Source organism: Girardinichthys multiradiatus, chromosome 17, assembly GCF_021462225.1.
Source record: "Girardinichthys multiradiatus isolate DD_20200921_A chromosome 17, DD_fGirMul_XY1, whole genome shotgun sequence".
Taxonomy (NCBI): Eukaryota; Metazoa; Chordata; class Actinopteri; order Cyprinodontiformes; family Goodeidae; genus Girardinichthys; species Girardinichthys multiradiatus.
In genome coordinates, this window is record NC_061809.1 from 8162533 (window position 1) to 8187473 (window position 24941).

Here is a 24941-nt window from a genome sequence, read left to right on the forward strand (position 1 = left end):
AGTGTGTCTCCTGCTCCATGAAAAAGCCGTTTGTATTTATTGCCTTCAGTTTGAGCGATAAAACATGTGGACGGCAGGCGTCCATGCCCTTCCCCAACACACCAACACTGCACACACAGACCACAGGTGGCCTATGACAGGGTGCCACAAACTGTTTGCCATGTATGTTTGGGAGCATGTAACCTGATTCCACTGTATGTTGGTAAGAAACCAAAGCTGCTGCAGAATAAAATTTATGTTGAGGTGAAGAAATGCATCTGCAAGGGCCATTCCTTTGTTATCAGTGTTGATTCAACTGCATCGCTGTTTTAATGAAATGGTCTGCTTGTCAGTTGTATAGAGATGCAGAGTGCACTGCATTAAGAGGAAGTCTGCTCCCTGTGACTAATCAGAGCTGCTCCTTTGATCACTCAGGAAAGAAGAAGTCCTGCAGATGCTTTATCACCCTCGTTAATTTCTTATCGCACACAGAGTTAACAAATCTAGCAGAGAATTACTGGTAGGACGATGAGTTATGAGGATGTGGCCACTTTGGAACCTCCATAGAAAATTCTTCTGAAGTGAGTAAGAATATGTAATTGACTGCACATTAAACTACCTGCCTAGACTAAGTGAAGAGTATGAATTCGCCGGAGCCATATTTTACTTTTCAAGGTCATGGGGAAGACATAGGAAAGGAAGAAGTTTATAAGGTCAAATGTTCTAAGAAGACATGTTAAGTGATATGCTAAGTAGACAGGGTACAACTTACATATACACATTCTAAAGGGTAGGGATACACCATTTGATCAGCTGGCTGATCGTTTGGCCCCGATTTCCTTAATTTTGGGTGATAAGTGATCAACTGATACCTACATATGAAACTGAACTTATCCACTGATCTTATCTACCTCTTCAAAGGCCTGAAAATCAGCCACTGTCCCCTTTTGCTCTGCTGTGAGAGAGGGCTGACTGACAGACCACCCAGGTCAACTGATTGTTTTTAGTTTTGTTAAATTAGTAGTTTGGACAGCAATGCCGCACAACCTTGTGCGGTTATAACAGGTTTGTATTGTGTTACCCCTAGATTCCACATCTTCCGCTCCGGTACGTGTCCGTTCTGCTCCAGACCGCCTTCCTGAAATGCAACGCCTACTGCATCCGTGGTACTCCGTCGATCTCTGCTGCAAGTTTCATGGAGCCCAAAGAGAGGTACATTGTTTTACACGGCTGGAGTCAGGCGGACCAGAGTAGACCAGAAAATTGGAGCTGTTCCGTAATTTTACGGAGAACGACAGAGAGCCGGTCCGTTGACGGTCACGTTTGGAGTAGTCATGGAGAATGTGGAACCATTCTCATTAATTAACATAACAACAGAGTTGGTCCATCGGACGTATGTGAGCGGACCTGTGCAGAGCGGAGCAGTAACGAAGGATGTGGAATTTAGGGGTTACGAGAATTACTCAAGAGTTTTTCAATAAATAGGATTGTGACTTTATAACACCTGACAGTGTCATTTATTTAAAAAAATCGATATCAGCCAAAATTTGGAACGGTAGGTCAGGCTTTTAAAAGATCGGTGATTGGCCAGACAGCTGCAATCGGTGCAGTTTAAGGACAACAAGGAGTGACCATAACAAACCCCCGATCTTAATCCTATAGAAAAATTGTGGGCAGAGCTAAAAAGGTGTATGGGAGCAGGGCAGTGTACAAACCTGACTCTGCATACCCAAAACATTTGACCAATAATCGTACCAAAAAATTTTATTCTTCTAAATCATACTGTCATGCTCTGCCCTTTTGGAGTGTAGCTTTTGTTTACCTTGTTCGTTTATAGGTGTTTTTGTTGTTTACTTCTGTTGGTTTTTACCTTCTAGCTTCTTGTGTTCATTTTAGTTCATTTATTTATCTGTGTTCCTGGGTTTTGTCATTTTGTATTATTTCTTAAGTTTCTGTCCTCATGTTTGTTTTTCTCCCTCAGCAGCCCAGTCACGTTAGTGTTATCAGTCACCTTCCCTCAGTTCCCCTGCAACCCGGTTCCACACCTGTTTCATGTTCCATCTGATTACCTGTCACCCATTTTCATTGGTTCACACTCCTCTTCCCTCAGTACATATGTTTGGTTATTTTCATTGTTCCTCGCTCGGTCCTCCTGTTTACTTCTATGCTGATCCCTGTTCCATGTCATTGTTTTGATCCCATGGAAACTCGTGTAAGTTGATCTATCTTGTTATTAAAGCCTAAAGATTCTTTTATTTGCAATGCTGCTGCCAAGCGTGTTTCTACACTCTGATTCCGTTCAACCACACATTATGACACATACAGCTTAACAGTAAATTCTACCACTTAGGAAATGTAACTTTGAAATTCTAAAAAAAATTCTGTTATTATGACAGTTATCACATCACTGACTTTAAATGGAAAAGGTTTAGTCTGATTTAATATCAGACAAAAAAAAGGACATGGGTCTTTCTGCACATTGTATGTAAATATCTGGTTTCAACTGTACCACCAAGACATGTTTTCAGTTGGTTAGGAAATCAATCATCCAGATAAAAAAGAGTTGCAAACTGAATTTTCCTAACTCAACACTGCTTTTTTATTAAGGGAATGCAAAATAAAGGACTACAATTATCTATATAATGCACCCTGTTTGGATGGTCTATTATACCATTGAACATCACCAGTTGGAGTAGTGAGAAGGAAGCACAGTGGCAGAGACAGCGAACCTGAAATGTGTGTATGTGAGCAGACTGTGTAAATGTTGAATGTGGCTGAAGAGGTAATTAACATTTTTCCTGCATTGCCTGCAAGTTCTCGTGCCTAAAATGATCCATGGAGCCCTCTCTAAGTCTGTAATGAACCCCATAAACCTTACTCACCAACAAAATATTTTAAACATCCAACAAAAATGTTTTACCTACAAATTAAAAGCTCCATGGTTAAGGTGCTGGCTGCTGAAAAAGCTGTAATCATTTGGGGTGTGACGAGATATCACAAAAAAAAATCATGCATTTCTTGTCCAAGTAAGTCTGCCTTGCAAAGCCCAGCCAATTTTTGTAAGCATATGAGTTTGAATGGTGGAGTGTAAGCTTCAGATATATTTTTAGATTATTATTATTTTTTATCAGGCAGCATTTGATTACTAGGTAGTAAAAAGGAACTGTGCCAGACAAGATACAAAGAATGATTTAAAAACACAACGAGAATACCATATATATATGTATGTTTGTATGTCGGTTTGTATGTATGTATGTGTATATATACGTGTGTATATATACGTGTGTATATGTATATATATATATAACTTTTCTTTTTTTTTTTTCTTCCTAACTCTCCCCCCCATACGGCGCACCAGTGCACAGGGAAAGGTCCATAAAGAGACAGATGATCAAGGCTGGTGTGGGAGAACTTCACTAGGCTGCACAGAGTCCAGACCTCAACCCCATACAACACCTTTGGGACAAATAAGAACGCAAGCTGCAAGCTGAGCTTTCATCAGTGTCTGACCTCACAAACGTTGTTCTGGAAGAATGTTCGAACATCCCCATAAACACTCTTAAACCTTGTGGAAAGACTTCCCAGCAGAGTTGAAGCTATTATAGCTATAAAGGTGGGCCTGGATCATATTAGACCCTATGGATTAAGATGTCATTAATGATCATACTGGATGTGTGTGAAATCAGAGGAGGATCAAGGAGTATTCCTTGATGGAAGGATGGTTAAACTGCATTGCTGTGTAGAAAGTTCTCAACCAAGAGTATTTTTAAGAGTTCCTGTCTATAAAACGTCATCAGTTTAAGGCAAGTGGATTTTCTATGTTTTATCCATGCTAGTTTCCATTTCAACTATCTCTGTGTCTGTGATCTTGTTTCCTGTGCTGATACTCGATCCTTTATTCAATGAAGGCTCTGGAATGTGTATTTATTTCACCACAAAAGGAACTGTATAAAAAATACTTAATCTGACGTATTTGTTTTAAAGCTATAATGTCACAGGTTAATGTTCCTTTTTTCTGATTTTCAGCACCTTGCTTCCACTTCATCAATAATAAATGACCTTCAACTAAATGCCTCAGCATAAATCTCCTAATTTCAGGTCACCTCCCTTAACATTGCTGACTTTTGAGCTTCACTCCAGTCTGTTTATTTGGTTCCTGCCGAGAGTTCAAACACCATTAGGACACTCATCTATTTCCCCAGTTGCGTTCCGTGATTTCTGAGGTCTAAGGCTTCCACTCCAATCTATCATATTCAGTGATAAATGATTTAACACACCTTAGTTTATCTGAAGGTGACCTCCCCTGGCAGCTTCGGCACTTAGCCTGTCAGTCAAGGGAATTGTTTTTTGTAGTCCCCAAGCTGGCAGCAAAAGATTTGTTTTTCTTCTTATATAATTGCTTTATGCATTACTTTTTGGGGTTTTGAGCTTTCAGATGTTTGACAGCTTATCTAATTATTTTTCTGGGTCAGATAAAAGTCAAAAGGTTCCTGTGGTTACTGATGAATTCGACTTACATTGTTCAATTAACTTGAACTTGCTCATAGGACAATTTATCCCTGCTGGACTGGGAATGTCTTTGGATCCATCAGAATGAAATGGGGTGTGTGGGTTTTCCATCCTTGACATGTTAACCCTGAGATCTGCTGTTGGAGAAAACAATTGATGGATAGATTAATTTTTAAATGAAACTGGTCAACCAAGCATGACTTTCAATGTCTTTATTCATGCTTAATTTGAAAAGAAAAAGTACCCCGGCTAGACCCAGAACTTCTTGGAGGGACCATAAATCCCCTTTTTTTACTAGGCCTTACTCAGCATGATTCGGTACTGCTCTGCTCGCTTTTTTCGCTTTTCATTAGTGATGGTTATGTTGAACCGTTACTATTTTTAGTACCTACTTGCTTGCTGTTCCAAGCCAACCAACCTGTGCTGAAAACGTGACATCAGATGACTAAGATCTTCATTCGGTAAATTGTTGTATTAATGTCTATATGACCACTTTATCAATAGGCTCCATGGCTTTGCTTTCTCTCCTATACTTATCTAGGGAGCTTTGTCTTTTCCGGCTCTTCTTTCACTTTGAGTTTACTGTTAAATTCAATGCTATAAACTACGCTACAGACCCAAAATGACTGCACGATGCATCAATAAATCTGTAGCCTGCCTTGTCTGCCCACCATAACATACAGCTTTTTAATTGCAGCCGGGCCTCCTCTGGGAATGTAAAACACCCCCTCAAATATCTTGACTTTGCTTGGCAGCTGCTGCTCCACAGATGCTGGACTCCATCTGTCTTCTTCAGGCATCTCACCTCTGCCTTAACACGCATCATTGATTGGGTCGGATATGATCTCATCCAAGCTTCTTTAGTTGTAATTGTTGCTATCTACTATCCACCTTATTTCCATTATATATGATGCTGTACATGAATTCTGTGGAGGATTTCAGGACCAACATTCCTACATGTAAACAAAGGGTCTTGCACCACAAACAAACATGCAGGAACATTCATTTTTACTTTACTCGTACTCGTCATCTTCCGCTTATCCGGGACCGGGTCGCGGGGGCAGCAGACTCAGCAGAGACGCCCAGACGTCCCTCTCTCCAGACACCTCCTCCAGTTCCTCCAGGGGGAGCCCAAGGCGTTCCCAGGCCAGCCGAGAGACATAGTCCCTCCAGCGTGTCCTGGACCGTCCCCTGGGCCTCCTCCCGGTGGGACGTGCCTGGAACACCTCCCGAGGAAGGCGTCCACGAGGCATCCGGTATAGATGCCCGAGCCATCTCAACTGGCTCCTCTCGATGTGGAGGAGCAGCGGCACTACTCCGAGCCCCTCCCGGATGGCGGAGCTCCTCATCCTATCTCTAAGGGAGTGCCCAGCCACCCTACGGAGGAAGCTCATTTCAGCCGCTTGTATCCGGGATCTTGTTCTTTCGGTCATGACCCAAAGTTCATGGCCATAGGTGAGGGTAGGAACGTAGACCGACCGGTAAATTGAGAGCTTTGCTTTTCGGCTCAGCTCTCTCTTCACCACAACGGACCGGCACAGCGCCCCCATTACTGTGGCAGCCGCGTCGATCCGTCTGTCGATCTCCCGCTCCATTCTTCCCTCACTCGTGAACAAGACCCCGAGATACTTAAACTCCTCCACTTGAGGCAGGAACTCCCCTCCAACCTGAAGAGGACAAGCCACCCTTTTCCGGTCGAGTACCATGGCCTCGGACTTGGAGGAGCTGATCTTCATCCCAGCCGCTTCACACTCGGCTGCGAACTGCCACAGCGCATGCTGTAGGTCTTGACTAGAGGGGGCCAGCAGGACCACGTCATCTGCAAAAAGAAGAGACGAAATCCACTGGTCCCCAAACCAGACCCCCTCCGGCCCTTGGCTGCATCTAGAAATCCTGTCCATAAAAGTTATGAACAGGACCGGTGACAAAGGGCAGCCCTGCCAGAGTCCAACATGCACCGGGAACAGGTCCGACTTAGTGCCGGCAATGCGTACCGGGTGACGTCACGTGCCTCAATATTTTAGTCCTCATGAAGGATTCTTGAGGGGAAATTTTATCACCACAATTAAAGTACATCTCAAACATGTAGAAGAAGGTCCCTGTTCAGATGAGACAAAAATTTAACTTTTTGCCCTGCAAGCAAAATGTTGTGTGGAGGAAATCTAACACATCATATCACAGTGAACACACCTTCCCAACCATGATGGCAGCAGTAAGTAAAGGTTTATTTTTAGTTTTCATGATGAAAAAAAAAATCCTCCTTGAAAAACCACCTTTACAAGGTAGAGGGGTTTGATCCCAGAAGCTATGTTGTCCAAGGCTTAAATGCCCCTGGTAGGGTCTCCCATGGCAAACAGCCTCTGGATGACAGGTCAGACAAAGAGCGGTTCAGAAGCCTTCATGAGAACCAGCACAAGGCATGTGACTTTGCCCGGTACTGCGGAGCCGGGGTTCCACCCCTGTTTTTTTATATTTATGTGCTGTGAGGTTTTACTGATGATTGAAAATGTACTGCTTGGGTCCATGTGGTGAACCTTGTTGGGGCTTTCTTAGTCATTCCTGTGGATTGTACATTCCCAGAATCACAGCTGTGTAGTACAATCAAATAAAGGTTATTAAATAAGTCATCTATCTAAAAAAGGGCTTTATTTAAAAATGCAAATAATCGTGCTGCCTATTAATGTTCTGACTCCCCCTACTTATCTGTGCTCTGAATGGAAATCCCCCCCTAATGCTGCATGCACGCAGACTCTTTCTAATAACCTCCCCCTTCCGAGCAGCGATGGAAACCCCTCTGCTTCACTGGGACCGGATGTGCATCAGGCAGAGTTGGTAGGTGATGTTGCATAAGCTACTCACACACTTTGATGTGTTTTATTGGGCATGGGTTTAAATTGTTTTGTCCCTTCATGCGGGGAAGCTACTGACAAGGACACAGGCATAATTGGATTGATGTTGGAATGCGTGTGGCCATCAGCTTCTCATTTAGCTCCCCAGACTCACTCATTAAACTTGGAGGCAAGTCTTTAATTATTTTCAGCAGCAGCTAATTAAGGGTAGAAGTATGGTTTGTATTAAAATGAATGAAAGGTGGGCCTCGGATTGTGGCTGTTGATTGACACTGTATATTTTCTATTTCCAAAACAACTTGAGCAAAAGAGGCAAAAATGCGAAGTTATAAAGAAACATATACTGCAAATAAGCATTTTTAAATGAAATTATGGCATACACCAGCGTTTAGAACTGGACTGCGACAGGAGACAGAGTAAGAATTGTAAAATAAGGAAGTGGTACCCTACGGTGCTGTCAAAATGATGTTGCATGGTCACACCTCATTGTTTCAAATCATCAAATAAATGTTAAAATCAGACCAACATAAACTAAGTAAATACATAAAAGCAGTTCCTACATGATGGTTTTTATCTTTTAAGGGAAAAAAAAGCTATCCAAACAAACTGAGCCCTGTGTAAAAACGTCATCGTCCCCTGACACCTAATGACAGCGTGTGCCACCATTTCCAGCAACAATTACCATGAAGCAACTGCAGTCGCCTCTTTTACATCCTTTTGGAGGAATTTTGGCCAACTCTTTTTTCCAGAATTGTTTGAATTAAGCCTCATCAAAGATTTTTCCACCATGAACACCCTGTTTAGGGACATGCCACAGCATCTCAATTAAAAGTAAAGATTTGGATTAGGTCACTAACAATTCAGAAGAAGACTTGCTGGCGTGCTTTGGAGTGGCCATAAGTTTAAGGTGACAAAATGATGGCTGAACATTGTCCTGAAGAGCGGTATTAATTTTTTACATAGGGTTTGGTTGGTTTGGACAGCTTTTTTCCTACATAAATAAAACTTTTATTTGAATTTTTTTTTCTATTTACTAAAGTTATCTGTTGTTTGATATAAATATTTGTTTTGTTATATAAAACATTTAAGCACGACAAAAAAGAGAATCACGTTAAAGGGCTAACACTGTTATGCAGCACAGATCCAGCACATGTTCAGGTTTTCTTCAACCGACTAACAAGCCTTCCTCATAAAACAGGAGAGACCAGAGTCAACTTTGCAGAGCTTTTCCTGAGATAAAGTCATCTATTTACAGTTCGTAGCGTTCCACATTTGCTTTCCCTCTCTGTTTTGGACTGACTCTCGGATGCTTGAGGGCTTCTCATGGCTTTGGAAGGTTGTATTTTGGATCAAAAACAGAAATCTGACATCCACTGACACTTCTCTTTTCTTCATGCAATGTTTTGACTCCACATATATAAACCTGCTTTGAGGCCCCCAGTCAGGCAGCTTAGTGGGCCTGTAGTGAATGAATTTAACTTAATGGACTTCAGAGAGGTTTCTTTCTTATTGTGGCATGGATGAAGACTCCTCACAGATTGTGTTTTGCTGCATTTCGGTGATAAATAGTCAAAGCGGTTATGTGTTATGTGGTCTGATCCACGCCACATTTTAACTCCCTTGTTTTATGTTTTCTGCCAGTTGCAGTGGTGAGGTCACATCTGACAACACTGGAATGAATGTCATCAATGAACATTTTCGAACTCCAGTTGTTTGTTTATCTCTGCGGTATAATTGGAACAGAAAGTATTACATTACATCTGCGATTTGTAAATGGCTGTATCACCATGATCACACTTGTAACGATTTGAATAGATGACGGGTGCAGCAGTCTGTTCTCATCTGTTGTGCACCAGCCATGGGATAAAACATGGACTGAACTGTACACAAAGAAAGAGACAGGTACAACTCTCCGAGAATGCATCACTTTAACCTGCTCTTAATACAGCTCAGGAACGAAGAATCACAGCTGGAATCCCTGTGACATCAGAACTATAAACTCTGGCACGCAGCAGAAGTTGCTTTCTTTTCTCGCTGCCCACCACTAGAGCAGCGCAAGGGGAGACAACGTGCATGAATGTCTTGCTAGCTGAACTGGACTACTTTCTTCGAAACTTGGATCCAAAGTTGACTGTGATCTGATGTCTGTGCACCCACTGATTGTAAACAGGCCAAATGATAAGTTATGATCTGCTGTATGTTCATCCAAAGTTCATATCACGGGGTAATTAAGGCAAGCGGTCTTAACCTTTCTTTCTGAGCTTTTGCAGGAAGGGAATCTAAGACAGAGAGGAGATTTTCTCAGAAGACAGAACGAAGCAGCCCCAATGCCTGAATCGTGCAGTCCGTGCAGAAGCTTTGCTCAGTGGTGCTCTGATTTGTTAGTTTAACTGAAAATTTAATATTCCAACCAAAAAAATAATTTTGGGTTCGATTCCCGGCTGGGGGTCTTTCTGCATGTTCTCCCCATGCAAGCGTGGGTTCTCATTGGGTACTCCGGCTTCCTCCCACAGTCCAAAGACATGCCTGTTAGATTAATTGGTCTCTCTGAATTGTGTGTGCATGGTTGTTTGTATGTTACCCTGCGATGGACTGGCGACCTGTCCAAGGCGCAACCTGCCTCTCGCCTGTAGACTGCTGTAGATAGGCACCAGCTTCCCCGTGACCCACTATGGAATAAGCAGTAGAAAATGACTTACTGACATTAACAAAACACATTCTGGATGTAAAAGCCTACACTGCAAACATTTGACACAGTATGAAATTAGAACAAAGAGCCTTAAAATTGAGGAGCTGTACTTTTAGAGCTTTTAACAATATTTTTTTAAACCAACCACTAATTACACCATACTTTTTAACCTTCATTGTTTAAATAAGCGCTCCATTTGGTGGAGCACTTTAGAGTTCAATTACCTTTAAACAGATGCCACAGAGCTGCTTCCTTATCTGTATTTCTGATATTAAAAAGCATAAATTCTCCAATGAGATAAAATAACATCGATTAATGAATTCAGTGTATTTATTTTCTTTAAAAGGGATAAAGTATGGACTGTGTTTATAGGCAACTAAGTATTTAATCAGAAGTCCCCTTCAGAAGACTCCTTCTCCACCAACTCTAAATGGAGACGTCACGCAAAGAATAGCGGTGACTCAGGGTAAAATGTCCAAAATCCTATAATACTTTGAATTATCGGAGTGAACACCTGGCCTCAATAGCAGATATTTTGTTGTTGGGTCAGTGAATTGGCAGAAAAATAAAGATATGTTTTTTTTCGAAAAGCACTTAATCATTTCACCCTGGCAGGAGTTTGCTTCACTTTCTGGGAGACACATAGATCCAACTATCCGTGGATGTTTCAGTGACTTTGCCCTTTTGCTTTGTAGTGATATTTTTCAAGCCTTCAGAGGAGTTTTGGCTGACACCTCCTGCAGTTCATTACAGCTGTGGCGTTGACATCACACTGAATGTTGCGTAGTCCCTGGTGTCACCCCTCGACTCTTTCAATGCCCTCTTGTAGTAAAACAGCCTGAAGGTGGCTGTGAGGCGGTGGCTTCATCAGGCCTGTTCTGTCCCTTAATGCCATGACACAATCACAAGTCTGTTTTCATGTCTAAATCAGATTTAATTGAGCTGGTAGCTCCACAGTTGGATGGCGTTGGGCCAAAGTGAAGAATACACTCGACCCTGTTATAGTTTCATGAACATCAGTCAAAGGCTGAAATCCTAAAGCTTGCTCTTTGCCATTGTCTTTTGTTCCTTCCCAAAAATTCAGGGTAGTACAGTAAATTTGTGTAGACAAGGATGAAGATTCGCCGTCTAGCAGGACAACAACCGTAAACATACAGCCAGAGCTACAATGGAACGGTTTAGATCCGAGCATACTCATATGTCAGAATGGCCCAAAGTCCGGATCTAAATCCAGTTGAGAATCTCGAACAAGGCTTGTGAATTGAGGTCCACGGACCCTGTTTATCTAAATCGACAGAGCTAAAAAAAAACAAATGTTAAATTTAGGTATGAATGTGTAATACTGAATTGTTTCTAATAATTGGTTTTCTTTTGCTGTATTAGGATGCTTTAAAGCACAATATGTTTATGTAGATTTCAGAGATTGGGTCACTGTTTTAGATAATTTTCACAGCGCAACATTGTTTTAGTCATGGGACCATGTTGTGTGCCCACAAACCTTTCGTGCAATAAATGTCAACTGCTGCTGAATGTCTAAAGTCTCCTTACTGTACTCATTCAGCTTGGCTCAATTATGATACTGTGCTCTTTCCAGAAAGCCTGACAGCTCTGAGGACTTGTTGGTTGATCCCTTCAGTATGTCTCTGAGGCTGTGCTGTAATTATAGTTTCTTTTGATCCGCAATTTCTGACAGAGTCTGTCTCTGAGAGAGGGGAGAGTCATCCATCTTCTCTGCCCACGGACTGACGCTCATTTGCAATGCAGATATTTCGCATCAGATTTGAGGTTTAAAATATATAAATGAGTGCAAAAGGTTCTGGAAAGGGTTTGTTGTAGTAGGTTGCTTAACATGTTTTTGTGTTTGTAAAAATACTTTAGGCGTCATATGGAAAGAAAATCCTAATTCAGTTGGATTTCTAATACACTTATGTTTTATTTAAAGCAGTCATATTGACCTAATTTATCCACATTTGATAGATTAGGGCAAGATGGCCACAATGTTTGTACTAGAGCAGTACAAATTATTTTAGAAACAATAAACTAACAACTTTAAAAAGATAATACTCCTGTCACACTATCCAAGTCCTATTTATTTATAAAGCGCATTTAAAAACAGCAAGTTTGCCCAAAATGCTGTTCAAAAACAAGATAAATAAAAGACATAAAACTGAAATTTAAAACCCTCAGGAAATACAACAGAGACAATAAAATGAGCATGTCAACTAACACCGGGCCAAAAGCTATTGAAAAAATGTGTTTTTAAAACAGACGTAACAGGACGAGAAGCTTCCTGTCTAATTTTGAAGGGTAATGTATTCCTAAGTTTGGGAGCCACAACAGAAAAAGCTCACTCTTCTTATGATTTGAGGATGTTTAAGATTTTGTTTTAGATTTTTCTTTGATTCTGATTATGTTATCCAAGTTGTGTTTTGGATTGTTCTTCTGATAATTGTTTTCTAGGTGGTGCTTTAGTTCTTTCCTTAGATTTAGTTTCTTTTGATTCTCGTATTCTGTTCTTGATGCATTCTAGTTCATGTTCTGCTATATCTGTAAGATGTTCCTTAGGTTTTATTGTGTCCTTGTATTCCTGTTTAGTCCATAGTCCATAGCTTGTAATCAGCGTCATTTGGTCGACCTGTACCATGCCAATCAGTCTTCCTGTTTCTCCTTTGCCATGTCCTATGTATACACTGCTGTTCTTTCTGTTGTTCTGTGGAAACATTATTTTGTCATGCTGAGTCTGTCCAAGCCTGTCCATGTCCTAGTCTGTTTGCTAGTCTACCCATGTTTCATACCCGCCTCTGTTTCCACCTGCTACAGTGAGTTTATTCTTTTAATAAATTATTTTACTTACTGCCATTCTGCCTACCTGCATCCTGGGGTCCACTTGTAAACCACATCCTGACAAATCTCCTTTAAGTTTCCACCTAGTTGTTTTGGACAACTAAAACTAAAAGTTGACTGATCTAAGGACCCGTGAAGGAATATAAGAATCAGAATCAGAATCAGCTTTATTGCCAAGTTCGTACATACAAACAAGGAATTTGCCTCTGATATACTTTGCTCTTTTGTTCTGTTTTTGCATTACAGAATATACAAATTTACAATTTACAATGTACAATATACAATGTACAATGCAATATTCTGCATTACAGAATATACAAATTTACAATTTACAATGTACAATATACACAAGGCTGGAACAAATCAGAGAGGTACAGAGGCCAACATTAGGATTGTGAATTAGATTTTGTGATGCATAGTGAACCAGTGAAGGGAGGACAAGATAGGTGAGATATGCTCATGTCTGCATAGACCTTTTAAAATAGGAGCAGCAGCATTTTAAACAAGCTGAAGAATTGAAAGGGATACTTGACATTGAAGGTATTGCAATAGTCAAGACGAGTTGAGATAAAGGCATATATTATTCTCTCCAAGTCATGCTTCGACAAAACTGCGTTAAGTTTTGCTATATGCCTTAACTGAAATAAACAGAGCTGAGCTGTTTGTTAAATTTAAAATTCGAGTCCATAATTACCCCCAAATTTGTTACATGCAATTTTATCAATATTACAAGGCAAAATTAACAAGCAGGTTATGTGAGGTACTCTTAGGCTTGAATAAAATAACGTATGATTTGCTTTCATTGAAGCTCAGACATTTTGAGCCGTCCAAGCTCTTTAAGGTTGCTTAATAGGGGTTGGATGTGGAGGATGGATTATTAGCTGTTAGAGGCAGGTAAATCTGGCAATTGTTTGCGTAGCCATGGAAGGAGATGGCATGTTTTCTAAAAATAGATCCCACAGGGAGCAGGTATAAAGAAAAAGAAAAGGACCAAGAACAGTACCACGAGGAACCCTGCAAGAAAGAGGGGCAGAGGTGGACAGAAAATTTTAAACACTAAACGTTCTGTCACCCGAATAGGAATGAAGCCAATTCAGTGCTGAACCTTTAACCCCAACCCAATGTTCTACATGAGAGATAAGAATAGTGTTGTCAACAGAATGAAACGCTGCAGTAAGATCTAAGAGTACAAGAATGGCAGAGCTTTAAGATTCATTTGCTAAAAGGATGTCATTAAGAACTGTTAACGGTGCTTTTTCAGTGCAATGTAAATGTTTCAAACCAAACTGGAAAACCCCCATAACAACCTTTTCAAACGTGTACTATCCAGGAATGTCGATGCTACTCAATAAAACATAAACAATAATCCTCCTACATTCCGGCTTCCGTAGCTGCTGGAATGTAACGTTTGTTGTGAAAAATCATTCAAAATATATATCAATACTATTTTTACCAGTGAATATAATAGAATATGCTTTATTGTTATCGTCACAAGTACAATGAAATGAAAAAAGCTATCTGGTCTGCATAGAGCAATAAATAATTTATGTATAATAGAAGCAGTTTATTAAAAACATTCACACATTCATACTGATTGCACATTCTGGCAGCTATTGCTGTTGGATAGAAACTATTTTTGTATCTTCTTCTCCTTGCTTTAATTGATCTGTGGCGTCTGCCTGACGGTAACAAAGTGTGACCCAGATGAGAAGTGTCCTTTTATGATGTTATTCTTTTTTTGGAAAGAGCGGAAACTGTGAAATTCTTCAAGTGTAGGGAGAGGGCAGCCAACTATGCCTTGGGCTGCATTAATGACTCTCTGGAGCGCTTTCCTCTGAGCCACTGTACAGCTGGTGTACCACACACAGATGCAGTAGGTCATTATGCTCCCAATAGCACTAATAAAAGGAAGCCAGAAATTGACATTGGTCTTGTTGGGGTGAGTGAGGGTGCAGTCATAGTGGTAGAGCAGGGGGCTCAACACACAATCCTGTAGAAAGCTGGTGCTGAGGCTGAGGGCCAAAAATTTAAGTTGACCCAGTCTGACTGTCTGGCTGCGACCCGACAGGAAGCAGGTTGAGTATAGCTGTTCAATGTCCAATGTGTCCAAAACAGATCTCAAACCTGCAGAAGACAATGGACGGATAGATACAATTATAAATGAAGTAGAGCATAAGTTACTCGATGAAACGTCAGAATTTCCGGGTTTTTGAAAACCAAAGCATGCTGTCCTCAGCTCAGAAATTTAGTTGTACCAGGATGAGAAATGTGTAGTAATGATGGACTTGAATGCGGAAATTCCTTTCTCCTTATTCTAAGTACTGAACGTCACTCAATCTCTGGCTTCCTTCAAGAGTTTGGGCCTATTTCATCCATGACCTGCCATCTTCCAGAGGCATGTCGGCGGTACCAATGCGTGAAATTGTAAAATTGATAATGACTGTTTCCCCCGCATAATGGCATCTTCTGAAATGATGCTCCCACATTCTGGTGCTTTGATTGAGAACTGCTGTCTACAGCATGTGTGTGCAGGGGAGAGCATGTCTGGGGACACATCCCCCATTCTTCAATTTCTGTTTCCCAGACTGATAAAAGTGCTTCATGTGAGTTACAAATTAAATTAGATGGATTAAGCCACTTTTAATTATTCTTTTGTCATGTCCTTGCTTTATCCTTCCTTTCCATCTTTCATTTTATTCATTTATCTGACAATCTCTATTAATGTTCAGTTGAACTGTACAAAATCCTTACATAAGAAGTCTGAGATATATTATGAACATGTAGATCTATGCCTAGGGCTACTTTTCAACTTCTCCCAGCTTTGCCTGTAGGCTCTATGCTTGCCTACTACGACACCAGCTATGCGAGAATTCTTCCAGACCCAACCATCCCCTCCCGGACTAAAACTTCCAGATCTCAAAGAGAAAAGTATTAGAGGTGACTTTAGAGAATGCATTTAAAACCTTTTAAAATAACAGACACGCAACATTTATCTGGTTCACCCTAATACTATTTTTGCCATATGCATTTTGCAAATGGGCTGAGTAAATCTTAGGTCCTCTGTGTGTGTGTGGGAACAACCACTAAGAAAATAGGATTTTTATATCCATATGATCACTTATTAAAAAATAGAATAACAAAAACACAACTACAAATACTCCATGACCAGGAGGAATGTCCCAATTTACCTGTCAAAAATTTACAATGGTTGCATTAGGGTAAAATATCAGGATAGAATGAATGTGATTTTTCCTGCGAATAATAAAGTCTGTGGAGCATTTTACATTGAATAAGGTTGTGCCTAGCATTACCTGAACATTTATATATATATTATGTAGAGATTCTTCCCATATTTCATCTCTTAGTTCAATGTTAAACTCATCTTCCCATGCTTGTTTATACCCCTTAGTATTTGGTAAAACACCACCTTGGGAGATTCGATAGAAAAAGATACTGCCCTGAGATTAACAGAGTTAAATTTGTTAATTGCTTCCATCCAGAGTATTATGTTTACTCAATATCTCAACATTTTGTATATTCTTTTTGACAAAATCTCTGATCTAAAAAAAACTTGAGGTGGAAATTTTGTAAGGGGCTTGAAGCTGCTCAAATGATGCAAAGTTTCCCTTAATTTAAAGATCATTTATGTTACAAATACCTGTTTCCATTTAGAGAAACCTGCATCATCCAGGACAGGTAAAAAGCAAAATTTTCACAAATTGGGTGCTGGGGCTGGAGTTTTTTGTTATGTGTTCTGACTGTGTTTGGCTCCTAGTAGGCGCTAGTGCTCAGCAGTGGTGGAGACAGGTGTTTCCCATCCCTGGTGATTGAGTCCTGGAGTACTTAAGCAGGAGGCAGCCAGCATCTCATCGCTCGAGTGTTAGCCTCTGTGTGAACTGACCGGCGACTACCTGGAGGATACCTAGGCTGGCCCCGGTGGCTTAATTCCTATACTACCTTCGTTCCAAGGACCTACCAAGGACAGACCTTCTACAAGACGACCAGCTATTGCTGAACTCTGGAATCCACTCCGGCTGGCTGCTTCTGGACTTCGATCATCGCCGCTCACTCAACCATACCTGTCCCCCTCCACCACACCGCTGACTGTCCACCTACACTCCAAGCACAAACCCAAGGAACTAGTAAACTATTGGACTCACTGACTTCGTTTCCTTCGCTGTTTCTCCAGTCCGAATCTCTCTCCTCCTGGCGGATAACCATTCTCCCTCCTAGTAAGATACATTACACAGTTAATATCCAGCTTCGTTTACTATTGCACTCACCTGTCATTTCCCTTCCTACAGTTGTGCCTGCTCACTGTACCATTCCAGTCACTTCAATAAAACCTTTAAACTCGAACTTGTTTCCCTTGAGCGTGATTCTGCATGTGGGTCAGATCTGTATGCAAAACTAAGACAGAATACTCGAACCAACCCGACCCAGCAGAGGCGCTCAAGGGAATTCTTTCCGACCACACTCACCTTATTCAGTCCCACAATTCCACCTTACGTTCTCTAGCCGAACAACAACGTCAGACTAATCGACAGCTCAAACAAGTTACCGCCATGTTGGAGCTTTCTTTGAACAAGGCCCCGACTCAGCCGTTAGAGGCCGCTGTAGCAAACCCAGACACCCAGCGTCTTCCTTTTGCCCGTGATATCATTTCCCCCAGTCCTGAGAAATATTCTGGTGAGACCGGTGATTGTAAGGGTTTCTTATTGCAGTGTTCTTTAGTGTTTAACCGCTCCCCCCACACATTCCCTCATGACGATTCTAAGATTTCCTATATTATTGGCCTCTTGTCAGGAAAAGCATTAAGGTGGGCTGAGTCCCGATTTCCCAGCTGTAACCAGTTTGGTTGCACTTTTTCTGATTTTGAAAAATAATTTAGACATAATTTTTCTTTCGATACTGATCATGTGGCTTCTGGTAGGAGATTATGGACCATTAAGCAACGGGGTAGACCGCTTACTGAATTTGCTATAGATTTTCATATCCTTGCAGCAGCGTCTGGCTGGGACAGCCGGGCTCTAAGATCTGTGTTTTTCCATGCCCTAGATGAGACATTAAAGGATGAACTTGTTTTAGTTGATGAACCTGAGTCTTTGGAGGAGTTTATTGCCAAGGCTATAAGATTAGATAACCGGTTAAGAGAAAGGAGGAGGCCTAGGTATGAGGGCAGCTATGTTAGAGTCCAAACTCCAGTTTTCTCTACTCTTACCCCCAAGTCCCCTTCTCCAGAACCGGCAGGTGAAACAGAACCTATGCAGGTGGGCAGTGCGCGCCTCACCAGCATAGAGAAGCAGAAGCGTTGGCAAGCCAGGCAGTGTTTCTACTGTGGTTCCCTTGAACATTTAATTGCAGACTGCCCTACCTGCCCCCCTCGGCCAAAAGAACGGGTCCGTTGGTAGTTAGGGATATACCGGCGGACCAGACTAATTCACCCGAATCCCTTAGATTTTGCTTATCAGCCACGTTACTACTTAACCAACAGGTTCACAATCTCTCTGCACTGGTTGATTCTGGAAGTGAACAAAACCTAATTGACTCAGATTTAGTGAAGGCAGCCAGAATTGAGACTGTGGCACTAACCACACCACGTCTTGTGACTGCCCTAAACGGTCAGGAACTTTACCGCATCACCCATCAGACTAGACCTGTAGTGCTCCTATTATCTGGTAACCATCGAGAACCAATCTCATTTTACTTTTTTCCTGTAGCTACGCACACTATGGTGTTGGGTTTCCCTTGACTCTGTAGACACAATCCACATCTTGATTGGGTTAAGGGCAGAGTAGAGTCCTGGTCCACCAGTTACCACACAACTTGTTTACAATCTGCAGTTGTCCCTACTCCCAGCAGTTGAGGAAAGTAAGTTTCCTGATTTATCCCGGGTACCTAAAGCATTCCACAACCTTAAACAGGTTTTCAACAAGTCTAAAGCCCTTTCGTTACCCCCACACCGACTCTATGATTGTGCTATTGATTTACTTCCATGAGTTACATTGCCCTCTAGTAGGCTGTACCCCATTTCCAGACACGAGCAACTAACTTTGGAAAAGTACATTAACGAGTCTCTAGCTGCGAGTCTAATTCATCTCTCCCCTTTTTAGGTCTCATTCTTGAGGGTGGACAGGTCCATGCAGACCCTGAGAAGGTAAAGGCTGTGCTGGAGTGGCCTGTCACAGATTCACGGAAACAGTTACAGAGGTTCCTTGGCTTCGCCAATTTCTACCGTCATTTCATCCGGAACTATAGCCAGACGGCAGCACCACTAACTGCACTAACGTCAACCAAGGTCAACTTCCACTGGACCACTGCTGCGGATCACGCCTTCCGCGTACTGCAGGAGAAGTTCGCCCGGGCACCTATCCTCAAACATCCTGACTCCTCTAGACAAATTATACTGGAGGTTGATGCTTCGGACACTGGAGTGGGGGCTGTACTCTCACAATGTTCTTCTGATGATGACAAGCTGCACCCTTGAGGCTCGCTATACCGGGGGAGAACGCCAGACTCCCGGCACATCGTTTTTGAACTCCCGCTGGGTTTCCCCAATGAGTGGAAGTTAAACACAGATATAATTCAGCCAGATGATATTTAAAGGTTAATATTTGGTCTTTTTATATATTATTATCATTATTATTAAGATAAGATAAAACTGACTTTATTGATGTCACAATGCAGAAATTAACTTGTTGCAGCAGCACTTAGTAAGACACAGGTAGGGTGCAGACAGTTATGAAAAAGATTCAAAGAATAAGCAAGGTAAATGTGCAAAAACAGGTATTAACAATAGAATGAGACAAAAACCACAACCACTAATGTATTATTATTATGCTCTACAAATAAAAGTATTTAAACTTTGTTCAGAATGTTAAAATTGTAGTGTTTAAGTTGTTAAAAGTTTTACCAATAAATTTAATAAAATGGTATCTGTTACTATCAATATACTTTATTTACAGTGTTATATTTTTTTATATCCATGAACATAAAAAAATAATTAGAACATTTTAAATGGCTGATTTATAAACGATAATAAAATGAAAAGATAATAAAACAAGACCATTTTACGGAAAACAAGCTTATAAGCCATCAGGACTATGTAAAAGGGGTCAATAAAGACCATGTGCAGTTATTTACGGTGGAGACAGAGGGTTTAATCCTCAGGCTCTGTTTTTACGGCTTCACAGCTCTGTGCTAATTATTTCCATCCTTAATTATAAAGGTGTGTTAAATTATATTAAACATACATTTTAATATCATCATTAAAATGTAAAACTATAAAATGTATCATTTATTTAGGGGTAGGGTTAGGTTTAGGACACAGCGTCCTACAGTTTCTACTGAAACACCTTCCATTTTCACTGAAATAATTAGAAAACATTTCAGTAGTGTGTATGAAAGCTTTCAATAGTATGTATGAAAGCTTTTCAGTAGCATGTATGAATGCTTTTCACTAGTTTATGTGAGAGCTTTTCACTAGTGTTTGTGCAAGGTTTTGAGTATAGTATGTGAAAGAGTTTAATTTCATATATGTATATGGAAGTTAATTGTGATTTACTGTATGTCCCTGGTGGCAGCCCATAGTATATTTGCCATTTTATAATGGTTCTGCAGACATTGAAAAGAACTGGAAGAACAAAATTACGCAATGTCCTACAAGTGTACATCATGGGTTAAACAGTGTGCTCTTTGTTGGCTCAAATGTTTTGTGTAGTTTTGATGAAGGGGGCCAAGACTCAGAGTTGCTATTAAAAAGACAGTAAAAGACTAAAAGTTTCATTTATTGTTATAATTAACTGGTGCTATTTCAGTACTAACACGTGACGTAGGGCACATTAGGGTAAGAGTGTGGTGTATGTTGATGTGTTTTACCACTTCATGCTAATTCTACCAGTCATATGGTGCTGTGCAAAAACTTATATGCCCTTTAAACTTTAAAAAATTTTGCAAAACTACAAACTGAAATTTATTTTATTTTGAGGCTGTAATAGTCCAACAAAGAGCAGGACATTCTGAAAAGTGCGTGCATTGGTTTTCACCCTCTTTCACTGGACACCCTCAATAAAATCCATCAAAACAAATTGTCTTTAAAAGCCATATAATTACTAAACAGAGCTGACTTGTGTGCAGTCTACTTTAAGTGCATAGGTCTGTTAAAGAACATTAGTTAACAAACATGTGTTGGGGGTTATGATTATTGATTGATTAATCTTGATCAATGATTATAATTAAAAATCATAACCTGACTAAATCAACTTCTTAACCAAAATCCTCATTTATGAATCGAGACCAGAGATGTTTCTGGTGTTGTAATTGTGGCTCAACGTCTTTGACAATTACAACTGTTAAATACCCCATAATAATTAATAACTATTGCCGGAGATGTCACTGTTTAATCGACCGTTTCTGCCGAAACGTGTGGAACTTTTAACCTTTTCTTGAATGACGAATCACGTTTGCACACAATGAACACAAAACGCTTTCTCTTTATCTATGTGAATATTTATTAATCTTCACCTACTCAACATGTAAAGGTCTACATAACAGGGGTAACACATCTAACTAAGCAAAATTAAAGCAAACAGCAGTTATGGCAAAATTAAGAATATGACGAAGGGGTGTGGTGGTGAGTGGAGAGTGGGTGGTGGTGAGTGGAGCGCAGCTCCAACTGTAACTCAGTTATTCTGACTCATAAAACTTCCCCCAACTCCTGAGCAGACAAAGGGTTATAAAACTTGTTTGCGGCAGCTAGCCAGCAGTGCGGTTGGAGACAAAGAAAATGGGGAATTTCACCATGAGGTTATTTCAGCAGTCCAGTCTCACAGCACACCTGCGCTTGCTCTCAGGTGGTAAGACGCGCAACGAGCTGGGAGCGCAGCAGCTTCAGATATCAGCACAGCACATCAAAGTTCAATAAGCAAGGTTACATGCACATATCATTCAGAACACATTAGATTCTAACCGATTCTCATCGCACTACAACCTCGGACCCTGCCCAGGCCTTCTAATAAAGAAATAAAAGATTAAAATAAAAGATGGGTTTTACTTGGTGAAGTTTCCTTCTGGGGCAGCAAGTGAGAGGGAAAGAGGGGGGGGGGTTTGAAGCATTGCTGCGCGTCCGCAGTTAAACTCCAAGAAAGCGGTCAGTCCTCGTCCTTTGGCCTTCTTGACAAAAAGGAAAAATATGATCTGACCATCAAAGTCGACTTGGGATGAAACACAGTAGCGGTTCGACTCCTCGAAACTCCATGTTCTTAGTTACGTGTTAAACTCACGTCTTCGATCGGCAAAGTGAAATTTCTGGCCTTCTTTTTCCAGAAACCTCAGTTAGGAATTGTTCGTTGTCCAACGACAGAGAATCAATGAATTCCGCTAGGAACTCTTCTCTTGAATGGTGCGCTTCAGTTGCTAGTCCGGTCTCCAGCAGAAGGCGGGGTGTTCAAAACGGAGGCCTTCCTATATAGCGTCTTGTGACGTCAGACTTGGGACGCTCGTCATATCAGTCGCAGTGCTCGACGGGATATGTAGTAGCGGGCTGTCCTGGATACAAAATGGCCGATGCCATTGGAGAGGCACAGTGACGTCCAACAACGTGCAGATTGTCCAATACTCAGCAAAGAAGTGGTCCAACACATGGTCAAGGAAACATTGTCATTGTCTCTTGGTCTTAACGAAGGTTAAGACCAAGGGACAATGCACACTACAACAACACGCATCAACACCACATTTTAGCAGGCGGAGGTAAGCTTGGGGTCTTTTCACAACCCTGTTCGCTGTTTGCCATCTGGGATCGGAACCTGGGAGAGGGAGCGGGCCTTCTGGTTGGGGTCTGGGCTGGCATTCGGGTCTTGGGGGTTGTCTGGTGCTGGGACTGGCCCTTCGGCTCTCTTAGGATCGCTTGGATTACTTTGGATCTCCGTCCCTTCTATATTGAGCAGCATTTACCACTAAATACATATTGCATTCATAAGTACCATGCACTTTTTGGTAAAAAAGCTGTTATTAGGCCCGAGCAGCTAAGCGCTGTGAAGGCCTATTGTAATCGCTCTGTTTCTTATTATTATTCTGGTAATAAATGAATTGCTCTTTTCGTGGCTTTAACATACTCAAAAACGCACCAAATTTGGCGGAGGCATCAGTTGTGCGTGAAATTTAAGTATTTTAAAGGTTTCACAAATGTCGCAATAAAAGTGGCTCAACAGCACCCCCCCCGAAATTTTCAAAAAAGCCTCTGCATTGACCTTACTTTATTGTACAGTTATGAAATTTGGTACATTTGTAAAACTCTCTTGCACCCACGTCCTACACCAAACAGAAAGTCGGCCATCTTGGATTGAAGTTTAAATTTTGACCCCCTTTTTGCCATTTATAGCCTCCGTATTTGATCAAACTCCTCCTAGAGATTTTGATCGATCGGCTTGAAATGTGCTCAGTTTGCTCAGAAGTGACGAGGGATCTGAAGTTATCAAAATTGTAAGTTTGACGACTCGCCAAGAAAATAGAAATATTTATAGCTCCTAGAAGGAAAGTCACAGAGACACGAAACCTTCTGGTAGTGATCCACATCTGGCCCTGAACAATATTCAATGGTCGAATCCTGACATCATCTAAGCCCGCCCCCTGAGAACAGGAAGTGTCATGTTTTACTGTGAAAGGGTCATATTTGACCCCCGTCACCTAATCTACACGAAACTGTCTCCAGTGACAGATAACAAGATGGTCTAAGTTGGAACACAGAGACTTTACGCGGGAGGGTGTGGCCTTGGCCGCGTGGCGAAGTGAGATGTCACGCCATGGCCTTACGTTTGCCTCTGATTTCCACATTTTTCAGCTGATCACCACCAAACTCAATATGATTGATATTGGTCCAGCCCCCTAAAGATATCCAGCGAAATAGTTGATGGGCGTGGTCTAATTGCTCCACAGCGCCCTCTAGAAGCACTAAAAAAACAAGCCCCAAGGCACACTCTGTCCGAGGTTTATGAAAGTTTTCTCTTGTTTACACATGTCGATTCTGAGCGAACTCCTCCTACAGCTTCAACTTAGACACTTCAAAATCAATGACTATAGCCTTAAGGCATTGGAGATCAAAAGTTATCAAAATCTTTTTGATACATGAAAGAATGTGGGCGTGTCCAAGCCACAAAATATGACTTCCATTAGGAAGGTCCGATTTACTCCAAACTGAATATGGTTAATCTTTGTCAGTACCTAAACAGCTCTATTGGATTACATTGATATTTCAATCAACGGCACCCCCTAGCACACTTCAAATGCTCTATCTCCCTCATACATCTTTGCATCCACCTCAAATTTAGTATGCATCATTGTGGATCAACGCTGAACTTGTTCGCGCAGTCAATTGATGACATCGCTTTAGCCCCGCCCACTAACAAACAAGTGAGTGCAGCTTTCATCAGGAAGGTCAGATTTCGGCCAAATTTTGAATGCTTCTCGCCAGAGCAGTACTCGGCTTGACCGAAGATTGTATATAAGCCTGCTCACAATGCTGCCTAGTGGTGAGGTGTGGAACTGAGCGGCAGGATCATCGGTGGCGTGTAGTAGGCGATGCCATGCTCCCGCGGTTGCTACATAGGCCGCCCAATGCTGCTTGCAGCTTTAATTATATATGTTTCTGCGGGTATATAAGCAAGCAGGGTGTTATCTTGTAATCCCTTCATCCTTCTTTCTCTCCTCCATTCTTTTCTCCTTCTCTCCCTTTTTCCTTTTTGCTCCACATCTCTTTCTTTTGTGCTTCTCATTTTCTCCTTTTTCGTTTCCGTCATGTTCGTAACAATTGAAATCATCCGAAAGCAGTTTCTAATAAAGTTTCTTTTATAAATATTAAGCAGAGCATTAAAGGGTTAGCCGTAATGCCACACTGGTGAACGGAAATCTGTTGGGCTTCTACTTGGCACTCTGATAACAATTCTGAGCGCTAGTCTGCGGAACAGGATATGGTTAAAGAAAAAAAAAGACTAAGGGACAAACCAGGAAGCCAGTGGGAGCTATGGAAGAGCTGCAGACATCTACTGCATAGGTGAGAGAATCTGTTGGCAGGATAA

General features: G+C 41.3%; 1 long non-coding RNA gene across 1 annotated transcript; it reads left to right on the forward strand.

Moving 5' to 3' along the window:
- The first annotated feature begins 1215 nt into the window (after positions 1-1215).
- On the forward strand, positions 1216-4049 carry LOC124883211. The gene is made up of 2 exons (XR_007042111.1): positions 1216-2191; positions 3338-4049. It is a non-coding gene; the product is annotated as an uncharacterized LOC124883211 (long non-coding RNA).
- Positions 4050-24941: the final 20892 nt, after the last annotated feature.